Genomic DNA, 16974 nt, shown 5'->3' with positions numbered 1-16974 from the left:
GCCACCACACCCGGCTAATTTTTTTTTGTATTTTTTGTAGAGACAGGTTTCGCTGTGTTAGCCAGGATGGTCTCGATCTCCTGACCTCGTGATCTGCCCACCTTGCCCTCCCAAAGTGCTGGGATCACAGGCGTGAGCCATCACACCCGGCCACAAATGCAATATTTTAAGAAGGCAAAATTCATGCTTTAAAGAAAAGCCCCAAAGATCAAGACGACCGGGTTTGTCACAGCCTGACACTTGAAGGCGTCGCCCTACAGGCCAGCCAGGGGAGAGCTGGGTCACAAATGGGCTGCTCTGTGCTTGTGTGATCAGGGGCAAGTCAGTTCATCTCCCTGAGCTTCCATTCCCTTACAAACCAAATTGGATAAGAATAGTCTTCCTCACAGGTGAGGGAGAATTGCATGAGATGATGCAGTTAAGCCTGCACACAGCAAGCTCTTGGCAAAAGTCACTATTAGGGATGATAAATAAAGAGGAGTTAAATACACTACATCGTTTCTCCTAGGTCAAGGGCTTGTGAAAACAAGTCAATTTTGTTTCCATCATGAGGATTCATGAGGAAAATGGTTACAACACCACAGTGTTCTGGTTTTGTTTTGCTGTTTTGTTTTAGTATTTTAAAGACAGTCTCTCGGCCGGGTGCGGTGGCTCACGCCTGTAATCCTAGCACTTTGGGAGGCCAAGGCGGGTGGATCACGATGTCAGGAAATCGAGACCATCCTGGCTAACATGGTGAAACCCCCTCTCTACTAAAAATACAAAAATTAGTTGGGCATGGTGGCATGTGCCTATAGTCCCAGCTACTCAGGAGGCTGAGGCAGAGGTTGCAGGGAGCTGAGATTGTACCACTGCACTCCAGCCTGGTTGACAGAGCGAGACTCCATCTCAAAATAAAATAAAATAAAATAAAATAAAGACAGGGTCGCATTCTATCACCTAGGCTGGAGCGCAGTGGTACAATCATAGCTCACTGCAGCCTCAACCTCCCAGGCTTAAGCAATCCTTTCGCCTCAGCCTCCTGAGAAGCTGGGACTACAGGTGCACGCCACCACACCTGGCTGGGTTTTTTTTTTTTTTCCTATCTGTGGTAGAGATGAGGTCTTGTCATGTTGCCCAGGCTGGTCTCGAACTCCTGAACTCAAGTGATCCTCCCGCCTCAGCCTCTCAGAATACTGGGGATGACAGGCATGGGCCACCATGCCAGATCTAACATTATGTTTTTACCTTTAGGATGGTAAAGGTAAAAACCATCCTTTGCTGCACTGTGGGCTGCAGCAAAAGCACTGACACAAGCCACTTCAGCCTCTAGCCTAAGACACTCTGCACGAAGGCTGTGATATGTATCAGAACATGGCTGGAAGGTCTAGGACGCCACTGGGAATAACACTATTAGTGTGATGACTGACGTTCTTTGTGTTTGTTCCTCCACTCTCTTGAACTTTTTCCTAACTGCTTTATATTCACTGATGTCCCTCCTTTTTCAGAATATTTAATACTGTCTATGAGAAACCAGCCAACCCAGAAAGTCATAAGCGGGGCACTGAAGAATGAGGTTCCCTACACATTCTTCTTGCTGACCGTAAGCTATTCCCGAGTGGAGACCACATCAAAGACACACGCGAGATCTCTTTGTCTTCGGCACGGAGAAACTCTCCAGTAAGTTGGCAAAATGAATGAAAACAGAACTTCACTTTCAGATTTTCTAAAAATTTCTTAGCAATAGCAACTTGGTCTTGTCTTAACTGATATGATTTACCAAAAACATGATTTCACAAAGCATTTTTCCTCTCTGCTTTCATCACCGGTATACACACACACACACACACACACACGCACGCACGCACGCACGCACGCACAGGCATGGGTGTGAATCTACCTGGATTCTGAACACAGGATAAAGCATGGTGCAAATGCCAAGCCTGGTGATAGGAGGATAAATCAAAGGGGCACACAGCCAGTCACCTTGCCAGTAGCCCTGGGACAACAGTATTTAGAAATCAAGCTTTGTGTGGGACTTAAATGCTAACTTTATAAACAGTTGGATCCACATTCTCTCCCCCAAGAGATTCTTCTCTCCACCTCCCTCCAAAGGAGTAAAATAAATCTCTGCATTCTGCCCTAGATGACTTATAATCCCAGACCAATTCCATCTCAACACTGGAAGGGGGAAATTTAAGCCCAGAAGTGGATCCAAATGCCACAAGCAATCCAAGACAAAACCACAAGAAAAACCACCCATCCTCAAGCCTTTGAGACTAGGGTCAAACTCCCGATCTACACGCCTTTCTCAGGAAGACAGCCCTAAATCTCTGTCCGGACAAGTTGCGGCTGTCTGGCAGGAGAGCTTGGCTTCTGCAAAGGGGCAAGGCTGTGCTGTCCATTTCTGACACGCAGCTGAACAAGCATCTGGAACGGGAGAAAAGGAAATGTCCTGCAAACCAAAGGACATGAGAAAGTCCCCTGTGGACCCTCAAAAGGACACATCCAGATGGCTTCAGGCTGAGGAGTCATAGTCATGTTTGTGACTCTTTTTCAGGCACCGCAAAGCCCAGAAAATGCAAAATCGGACTAGCAAACCTCATTGCATACTTGGAACTTGATGCCTCATGTAGTCATTGGCCCTGGGGCAGGACTGATGGCTGACCCTGGGAGAAAGCTCCAGAGGCTCTGACTTCAGCCCTAGCCCTGCCTTGTGGGAGTGAATCCCTAACACCTATAAAATCACTTTCCTTCTCTATAATCTTATCATTCACGTGTAGAGTCTTACAATAAGAAAATTAGCCTGCTGAGCTAAAATAAGGCCCTTGAACACCAAGCCATGGGAGAAGGAGGAAAACTACACTAGCATCTAGAACACTGTGGCCCATGATGCTTTAATGCCAGCCTCTGCAGCCAAGCAACCCCAGAAAATAAAAAATCCCAAGATGATATACCAAAGGTGTGACGGCTAATGCTCTATAACAACTTGAGTGGGCCACACGGTGCCCAGACGTTTGGTCACACTGTCCGCGAGGATGGCCCTGGATGAGATTAACAGTGGAATCAACAGGCTCTGAGTACAGCAGATGGCCCTCCCTAATGTGGGCGGGCCCCATCCATGCAGTTGAAGGCTTGAATAGAACAAAAAAACACAGTCTTCCCTCAAGGAGTAGGAGAACTCCTCCTGTCTAACTGCCTTCTAACTGGGACATCAGTTTTTTTCCTGCCTTGGGACTCAAACTAAAACATCGGCTCTTTGTGAGTCTGCAGCTTGTTGCATTTAGGCTGGACCTTCTACCATCAGCCCTCCTGGGTCTCCAGCTTACAGATGGCAGATCTTGGGACCTGTCAGCCTCCATAATCACATCAGCTGATTCCTTACAATAAGCCTCTCTCTCTCTCTCTGTCTCTCTCCAGCTATCCCTCCACACACACACATACACACACACACACCCTACTGATTCTGTTTCCCTGAAGAATCCAAATACAAAAGGCTATTAGCAAGAGTCCTCATGTATGCTTAAAATGCCAGTTTTGACATAATGAGCTGGAGAAATTACATTTCAAACAATCAACTCTCTGAAACACAACTCTCTTTACAAAAGAAGAGCAATTTCTGCTGTTTCCACTGCTGGGTGTGTTAATAGGGATAAAACTGAGACTGCTGAGAAGTTTAAAGACATCGAGACACATTCCCAGCTGAGGTGCACCGGCTGTGTTGACAAGGGTCTCCACGGATGGTAGCAGGAAACCTCATAGCGTATAAATGGAGTTGGGGGTGCAGGGACAGAGAAGTAGGATTGGGGGTGCAGGAAACCTTCACACTTTTTTTTTTTTTTTTTGAGACAGAGTCTCGCTCTGTAGCCCAGGCTGGAGTGCAGTGGCACAATCTTGGCTAACTGCAACCTCCACCTCCCAGGTTCAAGCAATTCTCCTTGCTCAGCCTCCAGAGAAGCTGGGATTACAGGCGCCTGCCACCATGCCCAGCTAATTTTTGGATTTTTTAGTAGAGATGGGTTTTCGCCATGTAGGCCAAACTGGTCTTGAACTCCTGACCTCATGTGATCTGCCTGCCTCAGCATCCCAAAGTGCTGGGATTACAGGCATGAGCCACCGCGCCCAGCACATTTCTCAAATTAAAAGGAGAACTCTTCCTTTACTAACTGTGCACCAGTCAGAAGCCGGGAAATTTAGGAACAGAGCCAATCAGCATTTTCCACATACCTTCAGATCCGCAAGCCCGTCTGAACAGTGGGCTCAGAGAACAGTGCAGTTCTGCCTCAGAGAGAGAGAAGACGAGAAAATGGGAAAATAAAGTACATTCGAAGCCTAAAAAACCTAACCAAGCCTGGCTCTCTCTTCTCTAAGTGTAGATTCTTTAACATGCCTTTTTAAATAATAGTCCATAAGGCTGGGCACAGTGGCTCACGCCTGTAGTCCCAGCTACTTGGGAGGCTGAGGCAGGAGAATCACTTGAACCCAGGAGACGGAGGTTGCAATGAGCCGAGATCTCGCCACCACACTCCAGCCTGGGTGACAGAGTGAGACCCTGACTCAAAATAATAATAATAATAGTCCCTAAAAGTTTAACTTTTCCTGGGTGCCAGCTAAGCAATTTAAATTTGTGATCAAATGCAAAACATCTAAAGCACGCTTCAAGGCACATGCTGCTGGTATCCCTGTCTTACAACTGAGGAGACTGAGGCTCAGGGAAGCTGACTTGCCCACAGCCATGTAGCTAATCAGTGGCAGAGCTAGGGTTTGAAGCAGGCAGTCCAGTGACCAGAAGACTTGCAGTGGGGCCTCCTTCCCACGTGGGTGAGTGAAAGTGCCACACAACTACCCATGGTCTGAAATGTGCCACGCAGACAGGCTGCATGGGGCTTGAGAGTATAGACTATGGAAGCAACTCAGGAAAATCACAGGGCATAGTGAGCACATATGACCCCTGAGAGGGCCAAGGGGTGGCCCAGCTCAGACCTCCCCAACAGGTCGCCTTGAGCCATCGGTGGCATGCCCCGCTCTGTCACTCCCACCCACTCCCATCCAAGAGCCCCACTCCACGCCTCACCGGACTTCGCGGCCACTTGACTTTAGCACCAAAAAACTCTTCGCCCTCCCTCATCACACTTTCTGGAAAGTGTCACTGCACAGCTCACATTTTCATATTCCACACTAAACTGGACACACTTCTAACAAACCCTTTCTAAACTGTGACTCCCTCAGGAGGTGTGTTGGTTTGCAGCCGGCCCACGCCCACTTCCTCCCTCCTTTTGGCATCTGTATCCTCTGTGCCCTGGGTGAAGCCCCCTCCCACATGGGCCTGGCCACACCCCCAGTTCCAGGAGTGGACGTGAGCCTGGAGCCTGAGCCAATCCAGGCATTGCCACCCCCAGGGCATGGCAATGGCAGGGGAGCAGGGCAGTGGGGAGGGGAAAGCACGACCAACCCGAACCAATGACTCTCTGCTGTGAAGGCTGGAACAGGGCAGGTGGGTGCCCCTCCCACTGGCCTTGAGGCCCAGATGACATAAGCCATCATGCCACCATCTAGAAACAGAAAATAAAGGCAATATGGTAGAGGACAGATTGGAAAGAGAGAGACCAAGTCCTAAATTGACTACCAAGCCAGCTCTCCTTAAAACCTACAAGGCTACTCTCTCTTTCACCAAGGCCAGCTGGGGCCGGGTTTTCTGTCGCACATAACCAAGCAAACCTTAACTGCCTCGAGGCCTCAGGGAAGGCACTGCACCAAGGGAAAACACCACTGTAATCACAACACCTTCCTGGGGCTTCTTTCACATTTTAATAGTGAGCCTTCCACATGCAAGTATAATTTTCCTATATCCTCAAGCCTGTTTAAACCCCAGGACTCTGCCCCTTACAGAAACAATGAACACACACACAGAAGCAGAGTGACATTTTCTGCTTAGGGCTACCTGTGAGCAGGCTTTCAATGAGGACAAACATCCGGAGACTGCACCTCCCAGAACTGCCATGAGCCTGAGGCAAAGGCAGAGACTACACGGCTGTGATGAAGCTCAAGTCCCCTGGGTCCATTCGCGGGCAGTGGGCCAGCCCTGGGGACAGGGCCCTCATTTTACCCAGAGACACACGCAGCTCAAGGACAAAGCGCCTGGTTCTAGAAAGCGCCCAGGTTTGCAGTCAGACTTGGGTTCGCAGCCCAGTGCCCCCACGCCCAGAGCCTGTCCCCTCGGCTGTGTACTGTGTGGTGCTGGGGGCCAGTGAGACAGCAGCCTACGAGGACAGACCAGCTAGCACTCCCCATCGAAGAAGGAACACTGGGAAATAAAGAAGTGAAAAGACACTTCTGGCCCATCTTCCACAGCAGGAATCTTTCTTTTCTGAGATAGGCTACTGTTAACCAGGAGGCCTCAACCTGGTTGAGATATAAAGTGGTCGTTTTATTAATAAATAAATGTCCATATTGTCTTCACAGGAATAGGCAAGGCCAGATAATTTCTAGAAGAGATAAAGCACCCTTCCATCCGAACCAAAACTCATTTCTAACAAGAGAGAGGAGAGGTTCAAAATTCTTTTAGTCTGAAATATAATCCTCAAGCCAGAGGGTTTGTTTGCTCAACGACTGTTCACCAGCTGCGCAGAAACAGGTTTCGTGTGAGTGCTCATACGTCCCACTTACACAAACAAGGAGGCCGAGAGAGGACACCAGCCCCTGGCAGGCCACAGAGGGGGAGGCCTTCCTTCCTCACCCTCCCCCACGAAGAGAATAAAACAGGACTAAACCCTTTAGACTCAGTTCAGTTTTGAGTGTGACAGTCAGAGCCACCAACTCAAAGTGCGGAGACTGAGGTTCAGTGCTCAGCCCTGCAATTCCCTTGTCGGTGTGCTTCTGAGCAAGCCTCTCATCACGAACCCGAATTTCTTCATCCATTTCTACTTCCTGCCAGGTGTGGTCCGGGTTCTGATGACAGAGCCTCTAACACCTCTCACTCTACTTACTCCAGGCCACAGGCTTTCTCACTTCTCCTGAGGCCATTCCAGGACATCCCAACCAGGCTGGGTTTTCTCCTTCTTCTGTATCCTGCAGCCCCTCTTCATAGGCACATCCCTACCACTGGGCACTGTCTACACATGACCTCCAGGCACGCGGGCCCCTCCTGCATCATCCACAGCACTGGGGTGACGGTACCAGCAGGCACCGTGAGGCGGCAACCCTGAGTGCCAGGTAATGCACATGTGATCTCATCACAGCCTCCCGCCAGTGAGGCGAGGAGGGCTCCCATTATCAAGGCAAGGAAACCAAGGCCAGAAGGCACTGAGTGACCTGCCCCAGGAAGCAAGCAGGGCTCAAATCCAGGTCCATCACACTCCACAACATGAGCCCTTCACACTCCAACAAGACGGCAGGAACTCACCTCAGACTTCTGGATGTGCCCCCAACCCTATGACTCAGCACTCAACAGACACTTCTCAGGACCCAGAGGTGCCCTGCAAGTTCTTTTGGTTGCCAGCCAGCTCCTGCGATGACCAAAAGCAACCAAAACAAGCTTGTGTCAACAGAAGGAAGGCACGCTGTGCCTCTGACTAGGAAGTTTCAATCTCATAAAGATTTCAAGCCATCTAAATTAATCTGCAAGCTCAGTGAAATGCAGTAAGATACCAACCAATTTCTGCTGGGGATCGAAATGAGCTGATTCCAAAATTCATGGGGATGGGAGAAGCAGCAAGAATGGAATAGCCAGGAGAATTCCGTAGTTAGTAAAACATGCTGTAAAACTACAATAACTGAACACAGCGTGATATGGTTTGGAACTGTGTCCCCAACCAAATCTCATGTTGAACTGTAATCCCCAGTGCTGGAGGTGGGACCTGGTGGAAGGTGACTGGATCATGGGGGTGGGCCTTCATGAATGGTTTAGCACCATCCTCTTCGTGCTGTTCTTATGATAGTGAGTGAGTGAGTGCCTGAGAGATCTGGTGGTTTAAAAGTGGGTGATACCTCCCGCCTTGCTCTTTCTCTTGCTCCTGCTCCCACCATGTGAGTGCCTGCTCCCCCTTTGCCTTCCACCATGATTGGAAGATTCGTGAGGCCTCCCCAGAAGCAGAAGCTGCTATGCTTCCTGTACAGCATGCAGAACCATTAGCCAATTAAACCTCTTTTCTTTATAAATTACCCAGTCTCAGGTACTTCTTTATAGCAGTGCAAGAACAGACTAATACACAGTGGCATCCCACATTAACAATCAGATGCTATAGCAGAATAGAAAGTCCAGAAATACACGCAAATACACACTGGAATCAAGTATAGGATAAAGATGGCATTTCACATGAGAAAAAGGTAACTCATTAAATATTTTATTGATAACCACCCATATCTCACACTTTATATCAGCATAAATTAGATGGATCAGACTTAAATGTAGAAAATAAAACCACAAAAGTACTAGAAGAAAACATGGGAGAAATCCAAAATCCATTTTTTTAAAAAGGATGATAAATGTAAACACATAAAAATGTCTTAAAGTCAAGGTGAATAGGCCAGGAGCAGTGGCTCACACTTGTAATCCCAGCAGTTTGGGAGGCTGAGGTGGGCAGATCACCTGAGGTCAGGAATTCGAGACCAGCCCAGCTAACATGGTGAAACCCCGTCTCTACTAAAAATACAAAAATTGGCCGGGCATGGTGGCGGGCGCCTGTAGTCCCAGCTACTCGGGAGGCTGAGGCAAGAGAGTTGCTTGAGCCCAGGGGGCGGAGGTTGCAGTGAGTGGAGATCGCGCCATTGCACTCCAGCCTGGGTGACAGTGAGACTCCATCTCAAAAAAAAAAAAAAAAAAAGTCAAAGTAAATGATATACTGGGAGAACTATTTCCAACTCACTATAAATTTTGGTTTTTGTTTTTTGGTTTTTGTTTTTTTTAAGACAGAGTCTCGCTCTGTCACCCAGGCAAGAGTGCAGTGGCACGATTTTGGCTCACTGCAACCTCTGCCTCCCAGGTTAAAGTGATTCTCCTGCCTCAGCCTCCCAAGTAGCTGGGATTACAGGCACGCATCACCACACTCAGCCAATTTTTGTATTTTGTATTTTTAGTAGAGATGGGGTTTCACCATGTTGGCTAGGCTGGTTTTGAACTCCTGACCCACCCGCCTCAGCCTCCCAAAGTGCTGAGATTACAGGCATGAGCCACCACTCCTGGCTAACTCATTATAAATGTTTTAAAATTTAACCTCCTTAATATATACATAGTCCCTACAAACCAATAAAAAATATCAATAATCTAATTGGAAAATTGGTAAAAAACATAACATAGGCAGTTCACACACACACACAAACCCAAATGGCTTCACATTCTTAACTATGAAAAAATGTCCAATCTCACTTTCAATAAGATAAATGTAATTTTGATCTTCACAGAGATGCAATTTTTCACCTATTAATTTAGCAAAAATAGAACTGTGTGAAAACACACAGTTGGCAAGGATGTAGAGAAACACTCTCTCATGACTTGTTTGTGGACGTGTAAATTGTTACAACATATACAGAAAGCAGTGAGACAATATCCATCAGTTACGAAAGGTATAGCCCTCAATCAGCAATTCCATTTCTAGGAATTTGTCCTACAGGTATGTTTCCACATGCGTGAAATGACACCTACATGTCCATTAACAGGAGACTGATTAAATAAATTATGTTACATCCATATAATGAACACTAAGCACCTATATAAACGAATGAAGAGCTTTTTATAGCCTGACAAGGAATAACCATTCAGACACACAAGATATTTTTATAAAGCAAGATGACAAGCATAGTGTATGTGTAAGAGATAGAAAAGATACCCACATGCAAAATAATAAAGTTGGACCCCTATAAATCATGTAAAAAAATTAACAAACACCATATACAAAAATTACCTCAAAATGGAACTTACATATAAGTATATAAGACTTATATGTAAGAGCTAAATTTATAGAAAAAATAGCATAAACCTTTGTGACACTGGATTAGGCAATGGCTTATTAAATATGACACCAGACGCAGAAGCAACAAAAGAAAAACTACATAAATTGGACTCATCAAAATTTAAAACTTTTGTGCTTCAAAGGATATAATCAAGAAAGTGAAAGGACACCCCCATAGAATGGGAGGAATCACTTGCAAACTATACATCTGATCAAAGTATTTGTATGTAGAATATATAAAGAACTCTTATCCATCAATAATAAAAAGACAAATAACCCAATGTAAAATGGGCAAAAGACCTGAATAGACAGTTCTCAAAAGAAGATTTACAAATGCACAATACACGAAGGCAAACAAGGTCAACATCACTAGCCATCAGTGTATTGCAAATTAAACCCACAACGAGATACCACTTTATACCCTAGGATGGCTATAAGCAAAAAGACAGACAATAAAAAATGGTGAGGATATAAGAAATCATAACCCTCATACACTTCTAGTGAGATGTAAACTAGTACAGCAATTTGGAAAACCATTTGGCAGTTTGTCAAAAGGTTAAACATGGAATTATCATATGACCCAGCAATTCCACTCCTAGGTATATTCCCAAGAGCCATCAAAATACATGTCCACACAGAAACTCATACACTTGTTCAGAGCAGCATTGTTCATAATAGCCCCAAAAAGGAAATAACTTAAATATCTGATATGGTTTGGCTGTGTCCCCACCCAAAGCTCATCTTGTAGTTCACATAATCCCCATGTGTTGTGAGAGGGACCTTGTGGGAGGTGAATAAATTATGGGGGTGGTTCCCCCATGCTGTTCTCACGATAGTGAGTGAGTTCTCACAAGATTTGATGGTTTTATAAGGGGATTTTCCCTACTCCATTCTGTACTTCTCTCTCCTGCCACCATGACAGGACATGTTTGCTTCCCCTTCCGCCATGATTATAAGTTCCCTGAGGCCTCCTCTGCCATGCAGAACTGTGAGACAATTAAACCTCTTTCCTTCATAAATTACCCAGTCTCAGGCAGTTCTTTATAGCAGCCCCTAAGAACAGGCTAGTACAATATCTATCTATTGATGAATGGGTAAATAAAAGATGGTATACCCATTTGATGGAACATAATGGCAATAAAAAGAAATGATACATGCTACACATAGATGAACCCCGAAAACATTATACTAAATAAGCTATTCACAAAAGACCACACATTGTATGGTCCCATGTATATGAAAGACCAGAAGAGGGAAATCTATACACAGAAAGAAAATTCGGAGACGCATAGGGATTAACTACTATGGATTCATGGTTTCAGTCTGGAGTGATGAATGTATTCTAAAATTGATTTTAGTGATAGATGCACAACTCTGTAAATATACTAAAAACCATTGAGTTGGACACTTTATTTATTTTTTTTAGAGAGATGGGGTCTGGCTGTGTCGACCAGGCTGGTCCAAACTCCTGGCATCAAGCAATCCTCCCATCTTGGCCCCCAAAGTGCTAGGATTACAGGCATGAGCCACCATGCCTGGCTGGGTTGGACACTTTAAATGAGTGAATATGGTGTATAAGTTATATCTCACTAAAGTCATTATAAGAAATAGGGAAGGAATGTGTCTGTGTGTGTGTGTGTGTGTGTGTGTGTGTGTGTGTATTCATGTATATATTACACTCACTTGCTTCTATATTTATAAAATCTCCCTGGAAAGATTTGACAAGAAATTGACAACATAAAGTGAAGAAAATTGTGTGGCTAAAGGATAAGAATACTTTTTGCTATATCCTCTTTTGTTCTCTGTGAATTTTGAACCATGTGAACATATGGCCTATTTTAAAACCAAGTAAATAAATAAAATTCAATGTAAATCATTAAAATAAATTTTGAAATGGACTAAGTCTGTGTCAGGCTGCCCCTCTGGCAGGAGACCCTTCTCCCACAGCCCACCCATGGCCGCCTCCATGTGGCTTTGCCCCGCTCTCCTGGTGACTTCAGAACCCAAACTCAGTGACTCAAACCTTTACCTCGGCTGTTTCCATTTTTAAGCCCACTAAAGTAGTTCTGTAGCCCAAGGACCAGCGTTTTGCCAAAACCATATTACTTGTCAACGAACAGCACATGTGAACTCTGACATTTGGAAAAAGTAATCAAGAAAACGAAAATGGATCATGGGAGAGGAAGACTGAAGCACACAGGTGCCGCCAGTGTAGATGGGAGGACTAGCAGGCGACTCTGAGCCAGGCGGTCCCTCTGATGCTCTGAGGACACAGACCTGCCTCGCTTTTACCCTCTGAGCTCCACGCTGCACCTTCTCCTCAGGACATAAGAAGTAACAGAGCTTCCCCTAGAAAACCAGCTACACTTGAAGAAATGAAGAACATGACTTAGAACCCACTCTTCAGCCCTAGCCTCTGCCCTACCCTGTAAGGAAGCAGGGGTTGGAGGCCCCTGGACAATCAACAGGCTAGCCAGGGTCTCACCACCATGGCCTGCCACCAAGACACATTCCCAATAACCAGCCTACCTCCCTTTCTGCCCTGGACACAGCCCTCTGAGCTCCACCCGACACCTTCTACCTAGAGCATTTTCAACAAGCCACTGAGAGGCAAACACTGGTGTGATAGAAATCTCATCTTATTCCACTGCAGATGGGCCACTTCAGACAAACAGTAAGTCACACGAGGCAAAAGCATTTACCTCTAGTGCAGCAAGAGCCTCCAGATCTCCAGCAGCCAAGCTCCAACACAATCCAGCTCCGGCAGAACCCTCCCAGCTCCAGCAGAACGCTCCCCAACACAAGAGGCTGGGGAGAACTTGGATGCACCCTCGCCTCACCCCTGTCCTGGAGCACCCCCTCCCACCACGCTGCAGCCCCTCTGTTCCAGCACCCAGCACCCAGTCATCAGTCAAGCACCATGGCTCAACATACCAGGTCAATAACTCAAATGCCCCAAGGCCTTGTAGATAAAAGAAACCAGAGCATCAGGACTGCTGAGACCTAAACAAGGGAACAAACAACAGTGACAAGTGGTGGACAATGCTCTGTCTTCAAGTCAAAAAGGCATAAATAGCGGCACCCTGCCCAGCCTAGGTGGAGTGACAGCCACCCAGCTCCTGTCCGGCTGCCCCGGAACAGAGGTCTTGCACTTCCGTGTATCCCCATCTGTCAAAAGAAGCAGGAAATCTAGATTTTTATATAAAGGCTCCTAACTTTTAAGTGTTCTCAACTATCCTAGTTTTTAAAACACTGTGCAGATCAAACAACAAAACAAATGTCTGTGGGCCAGATTTTTTTGGCCCCAGGCCATCAGTTTACCATCTCTGACTTGGTTCCCTGACCATGGTTCATTAGGTCCTATGTGCCAAGCATGAGTGATATTTAGTAATTTAGCTCAAAATCATGAGCCCAGAGAGATGTAATGATATGCACGTTCCACTAAATCCTTCTTTATCTCTGTTCACCAACAGTTCAACCATGACTAAGGAGTATTGACCATTATTTATATAACCTAGCTGCTTCCTCTCCCTCCTGGGCACCATCCCATTGGGGTTAACCAAGTGTTAGCACTGTTGGTTGACCCCAGGATGGGCATGCAGCACACGGCACAGACTGTGCCCCTGGGGGGCTTACGCTTCATAGAGGATCATCCACCACGGGCCAGACAACCCTGAAGAGCTCAGTGACAAGTCCTCGAGTTTTCCTTCATTACACAAAAGTGTTTACCCTCCATCTGCTCCCCACCCTGTTTCTCTTTTCCCTCTCTCAGTCCCTGAGGGATAAATCCAATGCTTACTCTTACAAGACAAAAGCAGCACACATTAAATCCGGCAACAGCAAATGCCCCAAGACCTGTTCCTCCAGCTCTCGGGTGTGTTTGCAAAGGGTTGGTTCTGCTTTATTTTTACATAAGGTGCCAGGGGAGGGAAGTGAGGTTTAAAGCAGAGAAGGTAGCCTCTAGGGGCAGTGGCAAGATGACCCAGAGGGGCTCCTGGTGGACCCAGGGGACCTGACCACCGCCTGAAAACTCCGAGGTCACAGTGCTTTGGGACACATGTCATAAAGGGCCCTTTCAGTACCACTTATCCCTGCCACCTCAGTAAGGGAGGCGTGGGAATGTCAGTCCTCACTACCCACTCCTTCTAGGCAGATGCTCCCAATGCCCCTCCACCCAACCCCAAGGCCCAGCTGCATGGCTGGAGTTTTCATGAACAAGTTTCACCTGTGAGTCCTCTTCTTCCTCACCAAACCTATCCCTTTCCCTGCCTGATCACCTCCTTCACAATGACCCCCTTCTCTAGGCCCTTCAGGACAGCCTGACACTTTCCTCTTTCTCCTCTTCATCCACTCAGGCCTCCAGTCCTCCTAAGTGGTCCTTCCAGCACCTTCCACAGGTCTCCCCAGCCATCCTGCACCCCCACACCAGCCACGTCACTATTCATGCATTCTTGGTAAATCCTTGGTACAACGTAATCTGGACCAACATTTCTAGAGAAGCCCTGTGATTACTTCCCTCCTGTGTTAAAATCCTCCATTTGTTCTTCTCACCCACTACAAATCCCCAAGTCCTCCAGCTGGAATTGGCTTCCAAAATCCAGCTGCGATGGGAAGCGTGAGCCAGACTCCTCCCCTTCCCCAGCTGCTCATCCCTGAGCAAGACACTTCACAAATTGAGCCTTGGTTTTCTCATCTGTGAAATGGGGATGACAAACTAAAATTAAAATTCTAAGCCCCCCAACCATCTGAATGAACCCCTCCACTCAGCAAGGCTACTGACGGCAATTTGGAATCTCGGCAGTGCCATGGCTAACCCAAAAAAGTAATTCAGGCTATGATGGGAAGGGTGGGGGGTTGAACATACCTGATTCTACCCTCCTCCCCTTTGGAATTATTGATAGACCCTTTAAGTCTGATGAGAAACATTTACAATCTATTCTCTCCAAAGCCTGCTACCTGGAGGCTTTGCCTGCATAATAAAACCTTGGTCTCCACAACCACTTATCTTAACCCAGACATTTCTAAGTCTTTAGACAATAACTTAACTCTTTCAACCAATTGCCAATCAGAAAATCTTTGAATCTACCTATGGCCTGGAAGTCATCCCCCTTCCAGTTGTCCTGCCTTTCTGGACCAAACCAATCTACATCTTACATGTATTTGATGTCTCATGTCTCCCTAATATGTATAAAATTAAGCTGTACCCCAACCACCTTCGGCACATGTTCTCAGGATCTCCTGAGGGCTGAGTCATGGGCCAGTGGCCACTCATATTTGGCTCAGAATAAATCTCTTTAAATATTTTACAGAGCTTGACTCTTTTTGTTAACAGGACTGACAGTGCACCACTCATAGGAGCGAGGAAAACATATAAAATGCTTATCACAGAGTCCATTACACAGTAAAGGCTTAATAAATATTCGTTGCTATTATTGTCATCATCATCACAATTTCCAAGTGATTTCACAAACCCTACCCTCAGCAAAGCTTGCTTCACCCATCTGGTCCTGGAAGAACCTCTTCTTGCTCCCATCCTGCCAAGTCCTAATCGTCCTCCTCCTCCCCCACCATGCCCTCCCAGACCATTCTGGTCCCTGACCAAAGTCACTGCACCCATCCTTTCTCAGTTTACCTAGCCTTGCTTTTAATACATGGCTCCCCTCTGGGACTGGATGGCTCCTTATCCGCCAAGTAGAATCATTCAAGGCATAAGCCAAAAATAAAATTCTAAGCCCCCCAGCCAGTTGAACAGACCTGGCCAAGAGGACCCCAGAGAAACCTGAAAAACTAAATTCCAAGCCTAGACAAGAAAGGAGGTCAGACATACCGCATTATACCCCTCCCTTTTGGAGTTTAGGCACAAATGACCAGCATTAATAATGAAATAGAGATCCTAAGACTGGCAAAACAAGGCTCTTTGTGGCAATAAGATACCAAATTCCAACCTGATTCTGTATAGCATCACATGACAGATAGCAGGCCCTGAAGGAAATGAAATTTTACCCAAAAATATCTGTGACATAGTTTGAAATGGCCCTGCAAAGCCATCTTTTGTGGGGAAATGTTTGCATCTGTAGAGAATCTTCATTAATACAGCTAGGCCTTTGGTGGATCTAGGAGAGATTAACTGAAAGTCTGACACCTTTTAAGATCTGAAAAGAGGCATTTACCATCTATTCTCTCTGAAGCCTGCTACCTGGAGGCTTCATCTACATAACAAGAACCTTGGTCTCCACAACCCCCCTTATCTTAACTCAAGCATTTCTTTCTATTGACTTCAAGTCTTTAGACAAAGCTTAACTCTTTCAACCAACTGCCAATCAAAATCTCTTTGAAGCTGCCTATGGCCTATAAGCCCCACTTCAAGATGCCCTGCCTTTCCGGGCTGAACCAAAGTAAACCATCTATATATTGATTCATGTCTTTGCCTGTAACTTCTATCTCCCTAAAATGTAAAAAACCAGGCTGAAACCTGACCACCTCGGGTCCACGTTCTCAGGACCTCTTGATATTGTTCCCCACGTCAGTATGGTCACTCATATTGGCTCACAATAAACCTCTTTAAATATTCATAGAGTTTGGGATTTTTGTCAACAAAGGGCATTATCCTACGCCCTAGATTGAGCTGGATGGTCCTTGACGTCTGATGTGTCCCATGGCACCTCTATGTTCATAGTGGGTGCTAATTAAACACTCTGGGAAGAACACTGTCTACTCAGCCGTGTTTTCTCCTAGGTGCTGGGTTCAGTGTTGGGGAGACTTGACTGGACAGGGCCAAACTCAGCCCACCACATCTTGGAGGCCCAGAAAGGGCCAAGCTGAGCATCCAAGCCCCTAGGCTTAAGTCCTATTTTTCCTACAAACTCACTCAGTGACCTTAAGCAACCCTCCCCACTCTGGGCCTCAGTTTTCTCATCTGTACAATGAGTGTAGGGAGGTAGGTGGAAGGAGCTCTGAATGCAAAGAAACCCCTACGTGAGAGGGAGGGGTCTAGAAGGGCTCCGCCGGGTCTACAAGAGCCCTGCCCAAGCACTTTGCCATGGCCCCT

General features: G+C 46.4%; 1 protein-coding gene and 1 long non-coding RNA gene across 2 annotated transcripts in view; one reads left to right on the top strand and one right to left on the bottom strand.

Moving 5' to 3' along the window:
- The window catches only part of LOC131382530 (uncharacterized), an 8712-nt gene extending 6436 nt beyond the window's left edge, over nucleotides 1-2276 (top strand). Inside the window, exons 2-3 of the long non-coding RNA XR_009212075.1 lie at nucleotides 1488-1659; nucleotides 2126-2276. This is a non-coding gene — a long non-coding RNA (uncharacterized LOC131382530). The remainder of the gene's footprint in view (nucleotides 1-1487; nucleotides 1660-2125) is intronic.
- The window catches only part of LOC116463507 (membrane protein FAM174B), a 37453-nt gene that overhangs the window by 13373 nt on the left and 7106 nt on the right, over nucleotides 1-16974 (bottom strand). The window lies entirely within an intron of this gene.

The sequence above is a fragment of the Hylobates moloch genome, unplaced genomic scaffold (genome assembly GCF_009828535.3).
Source record: "Hylobates moloch isolate HMO894 unplaced genomic scaffold, HMol_V3 SCAFFOLD_39, whole genome shotgun sequence".
Taxonomy (NCBI): Eukaryota; Metazoa; Chordata; class Mammalia; order Primates; family Hylobatidae; genus Hylobates; species Hylobates moloch.
Note: the sequence above shows the minus strand (reverse complement) of the source record. Positions and strands in the feature narration are given on the sequence as shown.